We start from the raw sequence: 10,490 nt of genomic DNA, 5'->3' as shown, positions 1-10,490 counted from the left end.
TTTCTTTGCGCAATTTACATTTTTAGGCACATGATTTCGATTGGAAGCAATTTGTAATTCCAAAATAGATTTTTGATTGCGATTGCAATTCATTTATCAAATACAAACATTTCAAAAACTCACTATATTTTGCACAAATTTCATTTAATTATATTTCATATACATTTTGTTGCGCTTAATTTAAACTTGATTATTGCTCTTGTTACTGGTCGTCGTTCGAATTGTTGTTAAATTGTTTAAAGTGAATGTTTAATATGCCAGGCTAAAAAAAATTATACTCTTCGCGGCAGCCGCTCTGCTCAGCTCCGTTCACGTTGCACTGTGTACACGCTCAAAGTTTTTGAAGCGAAATGAATGCCGAGTTCGACGCGACGTACTGGCAACCGTTTGCTTTTTGTCTAAGGCGAATACATTTCATTCTGAAATTGTATTTGCGGCGAAAAGAGCGCGCTGAGAGCGCAGCTGTATGAGTGAGCTGTGCACCCAGTCGGACATGAGCGCATGAGAAATGAAGTGCCACTCACTGAATTTTACAGTGACAGTAGATTTTGTACTATACATATTTATTTATGTATTGGAATAGAAATAACATAATGTTATTTTATGTTAAGTGTCAGTTAGTGAATAGACGATATTTTAAATTGAAGTAGTTATATATCGTGATTCTTCACTAATGAAATTATTGTTAATGAGTGTCATAGTTTTATTCGAATTTTACTACAATATATAACATGTTAAAATGAAATGTTATAAAATGCCTGTCTATATAAAAATTTCGTAAAAATGCTCATCTCACAAATGCAGTCTTTCAAAAACACGTTTCGCTAAATCCGACTGGTATTATATGAAATGCATACATATAGATTTTTGTATGTGTGTTTGCTTGTGTATCTCGCCATATACTTGATCATTCACGAGAGCGAGAGCGAATTCGCTCTTTGACTCAATGAATTCGCTGCGCTCACGCTGTTCGAGTGACTACAAAACAATTTTGAACTACACAGCATTTGTAAGGCGACAACACATGGTCGGCCTTTCTTAACCCCCCCGCCATCAGCTAGCGCCCTTGTTCCACATGCAGCGACTACAGGCCTCAAAAGCGCACGAAGCCTATGCTATAAGCGACGACGACGACGACGGCAGCGACGGCGACGAATTTTCGTACTAAAAACCAACCGGACGTTGCCGCCACCGCCGTTGCCCGTTGCTCGACGCTCGATGCCCGCGAGCGGCAACCGACGCCAACATAAGCTTTGGGGCTGTGAAGCTTTGTCGGTGTGCGTGTGTGTGTTTGTGTTTTTGTGTGTGTGTGTCTGTGAGTCTTGGGGGCTTTGCAATGTTGCTGTTGTTGTTTTAAAAAAAACGGAAATTGAAAATATGCCAACTTGTAGGCGCGCTCGCTCGCCGCGTTGCCGCTGCCGTTGCCGCTGCTGATGACGGCTCTGCTTTTCGGTTTGCTGCGGTGCAGTGCAGGGGGCTTGTGGACTTGCGACAAATTCATGCCAGTTTTTTTTTTTTCATTCATTTAAATTTACAAAGCAAACAGCGCGCAAACAAGCTGTACGAACAGCAGCGGCAGCAGCAGCCGTCCCCTGCAGAGCCCCCCTCGCACGTTTGCTGCCTACGCGAAGAATTCACCACAGCAGAGTGATTCGAATTCCAAAACCGAAAACAGAAAACCAAAAACAATTTCAGTTTCAATCATTCCAGTCTCAAATCTCAAATAATATTTGCCCCACTAAGAAAAAACGAATGTTATTGAGTGAGTTTTTATTTAATAATGAATCTCATCTAGTTGCATATTTTCACCGAATATGTTTTTTTTTCTTCGCTGGGCCATAAAAAATCAGCCTCAATGAGCGTTGAATCTGTCTGTTTCGCGTTGGCTGCCAATATGAATGAAAAATACGCACACACCGAGGCGAAAGTAGCTACAAAACCGCGGCGATGTTGTCTATGCATGAATAGCTGCAGCTGCCAAGTGTGCGTGTGTGTGTGTGAGTGAATGTGTTGGTGTGTGTCTGTTGTCTGTCTGTTTATATGTGTGTGCATATATACATCTGTATGTGTATGCGAGTGAGTATCTGTATCTGAATGTTGCATGAGGTAAGCATACGCTGTTGTTGTTGTTGTTGCTGCTGCTGTCGTGCCAGTGTGGTGTGAGTAGAAAAAGTTAACAACAGGCGAGCCCATTGTCTCAAACCATTCACCTGGACAAACAATGAAAAATTATTGTTTGTGCCATATCAAATGCCACGTATACATACATATGTATATATCTATATCTATCGTTATGAAATTGTTCTATTAATAAATCAATATGTATGACATTTAGTATTTTTAGTATATTTCCAAACAATTCTATTCACTTGATTTTCAGATCGTCGTCCGAAACGCACTCACGTTGTGAGCAAGTAAACGCGCTCCAGTGTGAATGATATTGAAAGGCAAACACATCAGCGACTGGTTCAACGTTGTCTGTCTGGCTGGCTGGCTTGCTGGTCTTTGGTTAGGCTGCTGTCGTTGTTGTTGTTGTTATTGCTGTTGATGTTCGGCAGAGTTGCCGAGTGCTTCGCGCAGTCAGTGTCAAAAGAAAAATACACGACTCTGCGGCGCGTTGGCAACTGTGCGCAGCGACTTTAAAATAAAATCTCAAAACCAGTAGCACTTTTCTTGGCTTCAACATAAAAAAGTGCGCGGCAACAACAGCAACGTCGACAGCGACGTGCGTTGAAAATAACAGCAAAAACAACAAAGACAAAAAGTTAAAGCGAGCGTGAAGAGTTGTTTGTTGTCTAATAAGCCAAGCCTCAAAACGGGGGAGATAGCAAGCAAATCGGATCGACTATAGATAACAACTAAATGAAAAAAAAATAAATATATACATATTATTTATATATATGTATGTACATATAGAAAGAAACAAGCTAGCTTGGAAGACAGACTATTGGGTGCCAAGGCAGAGATTAGCATGAACTTTCCAGTTCAGAAGGAAGCGAAACACAGATATACGTACATACATACGTACACATATATTTACATATATATTTACTATATGGCATAGTATCAAAATGGCTTGCCAAACGCATACATTAATACAAATCGTATGTATTTCAGTATGTAACACACACACACACACACAAACACGCACAGCAGACAGCAGTCGACACTCGAAACTTCCTCTCCAATGCCACAAAACTCAACTCGTTTCAGAGAGCGAAAAACAACAGCGACAGCGAAAGCGAATTCCAAAAGAGTCAGGCCGTGTCGAGCGAATTGAGTTTGAGTGAAAGAGCGCCACGCGGCGAATTCACTTAGCTCGCTCACTCACTCGCCAGAGTCGTTTTTATGAATGAAACCGTTTATAATGAATGGAGGCCTGCGCTGCCAGCAACGCTGCCCCGCTGCCAGCGTCGCTGTCATCGTCATGTGCGCTTGCAAAGAAAAAAATTTTGTTTTTTTTTTGTTCACTTTTGTATTATTTAAAATTGTTTTATTTTTCTGTTTTGTTGCTGTTGCTGTTGATGTTTTCCTTGACTATTTTATTTAATGTCTTGTATGTAAACATGTGTACATGTATTAATTGTGTTTATTTCAGTTCTTCTTTTTATGGATCCATGTAAATTGTTTACGCTTATTTTCGGGTAAATTGCACATAACTTGCACAGTTAATTCGTGAACAATGCTCAAACTCTGACAGACGCGCTGTCGCCCTCAGTTTAAACAGACAGCAGCAGCAATCGAGTTAAGAGCTACTTAGTAGTACGAGAGGCGCATTAAAACACTGTTTTTTTATTATCGAAATACTCTTTTGAATAAATACAAACTCATTGGATCTGTATATGTGTGTGTTTATTGTGTTTTTGGGCATAATGAAAACTGCGACAGTTTTTGGTTGTTGCCCACATTTACTGCCGAACGTGGGCGGACACGCATAGTAGGCTGAATATCAAATTGACAGACATACATATACCTATATATATATTTATATATATATATATATGTGCGTGTAGACACAGTTTGTTAGTTGCGTTCTTACCCACACTTAAAATTTTAGACAACAAATTCAGCTTGGGGGTTTTTCCCCAAACCGATTTCATTCCAGCTGCCCTAAATGGCAAGAAAATATTTGTTAACTGCCGAATTAGCACAGTTAGGCAAGTAGAAGATGATGATGAAGAAATTAGATATAACATAATTAAATAGTATCGTTATACAATTTATGAACTTGTCATACATACATATCTATGTATAACAGATATAGTTGTTATACAGGTGCGAGCGACGGCAATTCAGTTTGACTATGTGCATGGACTTTCTACTGCAGTGAAAATCATAATCATTCAAAGTAATCTACTAAGCTAATAAATAAAGCTTTTCCTTGCAACAATCTATATTTTACATTTGATTTATAAGCAATTATGAACATATACAGTATATTATTATTGCATGCAAATTGAGCTAATCGTCATGGATTGATTTTTTGACTTCTGGCCCTTAGACGGGAATAGATTTGATGTAACGAAAACAAAATTTGTTCTATCATTCATTCATTTATTGCATTATGTATTCAGCCAGTTGTTTATTCATTCATTCTATCTACCTTTACAATCATTCATTGGGTCATTCATTTATTCATTTATTTATTCCTTCAATCTACCTTTAACATTATTTTGCTCTACATATAATTTTATGCCAACAAATATGTTCTTATCTATTATGAAATATGTGACATTTCGATATTTAGATATAATATGTCACGTGAACAGTGAATATATATAATTCTATATGTCTTTGCATGACTTAAAAAATTCTCATTTTCTTAGCTTTCTTTTATAGCCTTTTGATACACTTTTTAAGATCTCTACTCAACCTACCAAGTAGCAAGGCAGATATTTGAAATTTCTCTAGTTTTGCATTAGAGACACCTTCCCCTCCATCTGCAGCTTCGTCTCCATCTCCAGCTCAACTGAATAAAGTCTAAGAAATATAGCATATGTCTTTGGTCTGCACTAAAAATGTTTAAAAAATTAACCATAAAGCTGACAGCTCAAATAGGGAGAAAGAGAAAGAGAGAGAAAGAGAGAGAGAGAGAGCGAGGGACGCATAACAAATGCATATTTAAATTACAACCAAATTTGGACATCGACGTAGGTTCCAAAATCTTTGCCAAGTCAGCCGAAAAAAAAACTAAATACGAGAAAAAAAATGTTGTTAAAAATTGTAAATGTGAGGCATTCGCTTTTCGATGTGGGCTTTGTCTCTGCTTTGCATATAATCAACATGGAAAGTGGCTCGAAAACCGTCGGCGTTGGTGGCTCGACAAGAAAAAGCTGCACCACACACAGACACACACACCAACACACACTACAGCTATTGGAGTTTTCAATATTTTTAGTTAACAATGGCAAATGCGACTGCGATTTTGATGGCGCTCGCAATGGCAACAATCACAATGCCAAACCCGCTTCCGTTTCATTCAGAAATGTAAAAGCCCCTAACGAAATATATAATTCAGCATTTAAAGAGTGGGTAATTCACTTAATGATCGGTTGTGTTGTTTATGAGAAAGCCAACTCCCAACGTAACTAACATAACTACAACTGTGAAATGCATTTGCGCAATTGAAATTTATTCAATTGCTCGTTCACCAAATTAAATGAGTATATTGGTTTTTACTAGGATTTTTCGATCTATAGTCTCTCCAAAACCAACTTCTATTGAAATCCCTTTAGAAGCTTGAGTCTAGTAATTTTGAATTATATTCCTTTAGGTATTTTTGGTATGTTGAGGTCTTTTAAAAGGAGTTCGGAAAATCGGGTATTATTATATTAACTATAGCATAGCAATTTCTTCTTTCATGGAGATCACAAATACTGTCACATAACTTTAAATATGTTATATATATGATCATTCGGATCGTGAGATGAAGAACTGCTATTGACAAGCTTTGTAGTGGACTCATTTTATTTACAGATACACGAAAATATATAAACTGTATTACAAATATTCTAATTTCAGTGTGGCTAATACTGTTGATTACATCGATCAAGAAAACAAATTGAGAATATGTTTAATTAGCCAACTATTTTCATAACACTAGAAATGATTTATGACTAGAATTTATTTTTGAGCCTTGATTGTTGTTGAAGAAACCCGAATTAATTCCAGCTATATTGTACTTAAGTTATCTAAATCTTCAAAGATCATAACTTAAAATCAATTCGTTATTTTAATGAAATTAATTATCTACTTTGGCTGAAGTTTAAGTTGAAGGACAGAATCAAACAAAAGAAATTATACTATAAGTGTCGGCTAAGTTTCAAAAGTTTCAAAAATATACACAAGTTAAAATCCTGAAGAAAGCTAAATTGAAATCTATATGCAGACCTCTTGATGTGAGAAGTAAAGGACATGTATCCTTATACACATCATTTTACAGAGGCTCCCACTTAAAACACCCAGTTATAAGAATTGTAGTTCCCTTTCGGCTATAATTGTAAGTCGAATCCTTTACTGATCTTTTAGTCAAGAAATTTACATGCAGCAGTTGAAAGGTTTTAGTACTTTTTGGATTTACTTCAGATGCGAAATTCTTTAATGAGAGTTGCTATAAAAAAACCTGGGATTAAATAAAATTCTATAAGTTTCCCAAAAGCTAAAATTCTTGAAAGATTCCTTATGAAACTTTCTGTGCTATAGAAATTTGAAAGAATTATAGTTTTTAAAGCCGAAGCTGTCACTGGTATCCATAATATTTGTGTTGAACTGAGGGCGTTAGCGACTGGAGAGTTTGAAACAAAGCGCTGGAGCAGCCCTCGCTTATGGTTGCTAACTGATAAATTGCGCGGGTGTTTGCAGCACTCGGTCAGCGGCTGCCATTGGGGCTTATTCACAAATATGCAGAGAGGTCTCTCTGTGTCTCTGTCTCTTCGTCCCTCTGTCTATCTGCTTGTCTGTCTGAATGGCTGGCTGGCCGTAAATGGCGCTCAGCATGCGGCGGTAAGCTGGCCAAAATGAAGACAGTTGACACACCCGCGGAATGCCACAGATTGTTGCATGCCTCATGCCAAGAATGAATATACAGCAGCAGCGATGCGAATGATCGCAGCCAGAGGAATCGAGAATCGGGAATTGAGAATTGCGAATCGAGAATTGAGCATCAGGCTGTATGTGGAGAGTCTCGAGTGAGGAGTCAAAAGCTGGAGCTTGGAATGCCATGGCACAGTAGCCACATCCGCTGTCAACTTTGGAAATTAACGCAGTTATTCACGCAGTTCGCCCGCAGCTGAGCCCAGCTTAAGGCAAAGAGCTAAATTGTGTCTGCCTGATCTTGATTCAGAGTCATTATGATACCAATTTGAAAAAAAAAAAACACACACACACACACACAAAAATAACTGCCTGGCTACCTAAGCGATGGCCTGGCTTGATAGAGGACAACGGAGAGATCTTCGCATCTGACCGAAACCCAAAAGATCGCAAGACAAATGCTTTGGGCACTCAATTCTGTTTCGGTTTATTCACAGATTCGTTCAGCTGTTGGAATTTGTCGACTACTGTTTCGCATTTTTTCGCAATTGCCAAATATTTTTCAAAAAATACAAAAGAAACAGCTTCAGCTATGGCCTGAACTGCGATGCTCACAGCTACCGTTTGCCTTGAAAGAGAGATGCGAATCTCTGAGAGAGTGATCGGTAGAGACTTGATGTCTATAGATTGAACTGTAAATGTTGTATGATTACTATATATGCATATATCATGTTTGTGCCAAATGAATTACCAGTGGATCATTGCTGTACCTCCAAAGCATTTGCCTAAGTTGTAGTAGGGCAGTAATACGTTGGGTAGGATCCCGATTGCTTATGAACCTTCGATATAGACTATATGTATATATTAACCATATAATTATTATGAAGTTTGCAAAGCATTGTGCCAATAATTGCTGTGCCATAATATTGAAAGCTCTTTTGAACCATTTGGTTCATTTGGTTCCACAATCGGTAATAATCAGATTTTATACTCATACACCTATAAGACGTTATCCTTGCACCTGAACTAAGCTCGAATTTGTTTGCTCACAATTGTTTTTGAGATGCATGTTGTATTGCCCAGGGAACGTACGTATAGTTATATATATAAGAAGTCTTAATAGCAATATAATATACAGACTTAAACCAAAGCTCTTTGCCTAAATAAACTCTGACTCTAGCCTTTCTTATATATTTTAGCTATAATCATATTTATTTATATTGAGTATAAGATTTGAAATATAGCCATAAAATGATAGTTCCTTAAGCTAGACATGAGCCTCAATGCAAGTAGTTGGCCCTAATGGTTTGCTATAGACTATTTTGAATCTGAACTATATATATTAATATGCACATATGTATATAGATGCTCCAAAGCACATGATTTCTCAAACTGAACTTTATATCAGGATTGAACCTAAACGTGCGAATTGGCTTGAACCCTTAATGAATAGATTGAGTTAAAGTCATTAGATACAGATCCTTTGCAGTTGAACAGATTTTAGACAAATATTGAATTAATGTATAATATAATAATATAAATTAACAGCTAATACATATGATAAAGTATTGCTTCTGGTTAAAAACACTAAAGCTTTATTATCAATACTAAATTAAAAAGAGCATTGTGTAAGTGTACTTTAAAGTCTGCTTTATTTATTGATTATCTCTTCTAAATGCCTTAAGAGGCGAAACTATTAAATAGAATTACGTATTGCAACTATAAATCTAAAAAGTATAAGTTGGAATTATTCTTATACAAAATACACTTGAAGTGTGTCTTTTAATTATTAAACCTTCAGAGTTATTGAATCTTGAATGAATTAGTTTGAATCCGGAACCAAAACTAATTAGGGGATGCAGCCTTATCATAGCTGAGAGTGTTTCAGTTAATTTCAAATTAGCTGGAAAACTTAACTAACTATATAAAAGAGCAAACAAAGTTTGCTCAAAGTGAAATTCATTAACAATTAATAGTTAATATTAAACTGAAGCTAACAGTAAACAACTAAAAAAAAGAGTTAATAAAAGAATCTTAAGAGTATTTCACCACGCCATGGCACTGTTAATAATTTAACTAAATAATAAAAGCCTAAACTGGTTAAGTTATAAACAATTAAAGTTGATTGGAGTTAAGGTATTTCAACTGCTCTATTATTAATTCAAATTGAGTGGCAACAAATTACAGTTAGCGGCAAATCAGTTTTGGGCAACTTCATCATAAACAAATCATGTTAATTGTACAGTGTATCATAAAAGTAACTTACCAGCTAGGCAAACACTTTAGTATAGATGAGCGAAAAGTTGTTAGTTTATAGCTTTTGCTGGTTTTTGTTGTCAATTAAACAAATTGCACATTTAGTGAAATGTTTTGTAGCGACTGTACTTTGAGCAAACAGCTAGTTAAGTACCTATTAATTACACACACACACACATATACACAAATTGCTTAATTAATGTACTTTAATATGATTAACTTTGGTTAATTGTTTATTATGATTGCTTAATTATTTTATTTAAATAGTTTTTCTTTTTTTTTTTTTTTTGACACACTTTGAGTTTATTTTATTTTTGTTGTTGTTGTTTTTTCGGATACAACTGAATGTCTTGGCTCTGCCGTTGTTAATTGCGTGCTGGCCAAGTTGCCTTTTCTCTTTGAACTGCACAATCACAAGCTGAGTGAGTGGAGAGTGGCAGGCAGGGGATGCACACGCGGAGACTTGAGTGTTGAATGCAGCCTGACGCTCGTCCAGTGACTGAAACGATGTTGCACGCCATTTGCAACGCGACCAACGGTGCTCCAAGTGGCCCCAAATGTTTGCTGGCTGCACTTGTCATCGGCTGCTCGGCTCGCCGCTCGGCTGACACGACAGGATGCTGGGCTCGGCACGACGGGCCAGACGAACGCAACACGAGACGAAACGAGCGAGCCGAATGCAGCTCGTTGCGTGGGCATCGCATTTGAGGCCTGTTGTTGATGTGTGGCAACTGCAGCTCCACTTCACACTTAATTCAACTCAACTCGACTTCAATCTAATGCTAATCGAATCTATATAGAGTGTGCTGGCCGTGCTCAGGGCATGGCTCATCATTAAAACAACCGAACTTAACTCTCACCCAGTTGTGATTGCCTCTGCCCCACTCCTTCCTTCCCTCCCCCACCCATGGCCAATGAGCGAGCTGCATTCAAGGTCAACACGTTTTGACGGCCATTTTGAAATTGCTTTGCCGTTCAATGGCCGCTCAAACGCGTTGGCTGCACGCTGCACTTCCGTGCCCAATCAGCTCGGCCCTGAGTCCGAGCCCAGCCCGCTGCGTTGGCGTCGTTGCCTTGGCAACGTCCTTCGATAGGCGTAACCTCGACATTGGCTCTGAAATTGGGGGTTGCTTCCGCTGCAGCAGCAACACCAGCAACAGCAGCAGCAGGAGCCGCAGGAGCAGCAGCAGCTGCAGTGCACT

The sequence above is a fragment of the Drosophila mojavensis genome, unplaced genomic scaffold (assembly GCF_018153725.1).
Source record: "Drosophila mojavensis isolate 15081-1352.22 unplaced genomic scaffold, ASM1815372v1 contig_74, whole genome shotgun sequence".
Lineage (NCBI taxonomy): Eukaryota > Metazoa > Arthropoda > Insecta > Diptera > Drosophilidae > Drosophila > Drosophila mojavensis.
Note: the sequence above shows the minus strand (reverse complement) of the source record.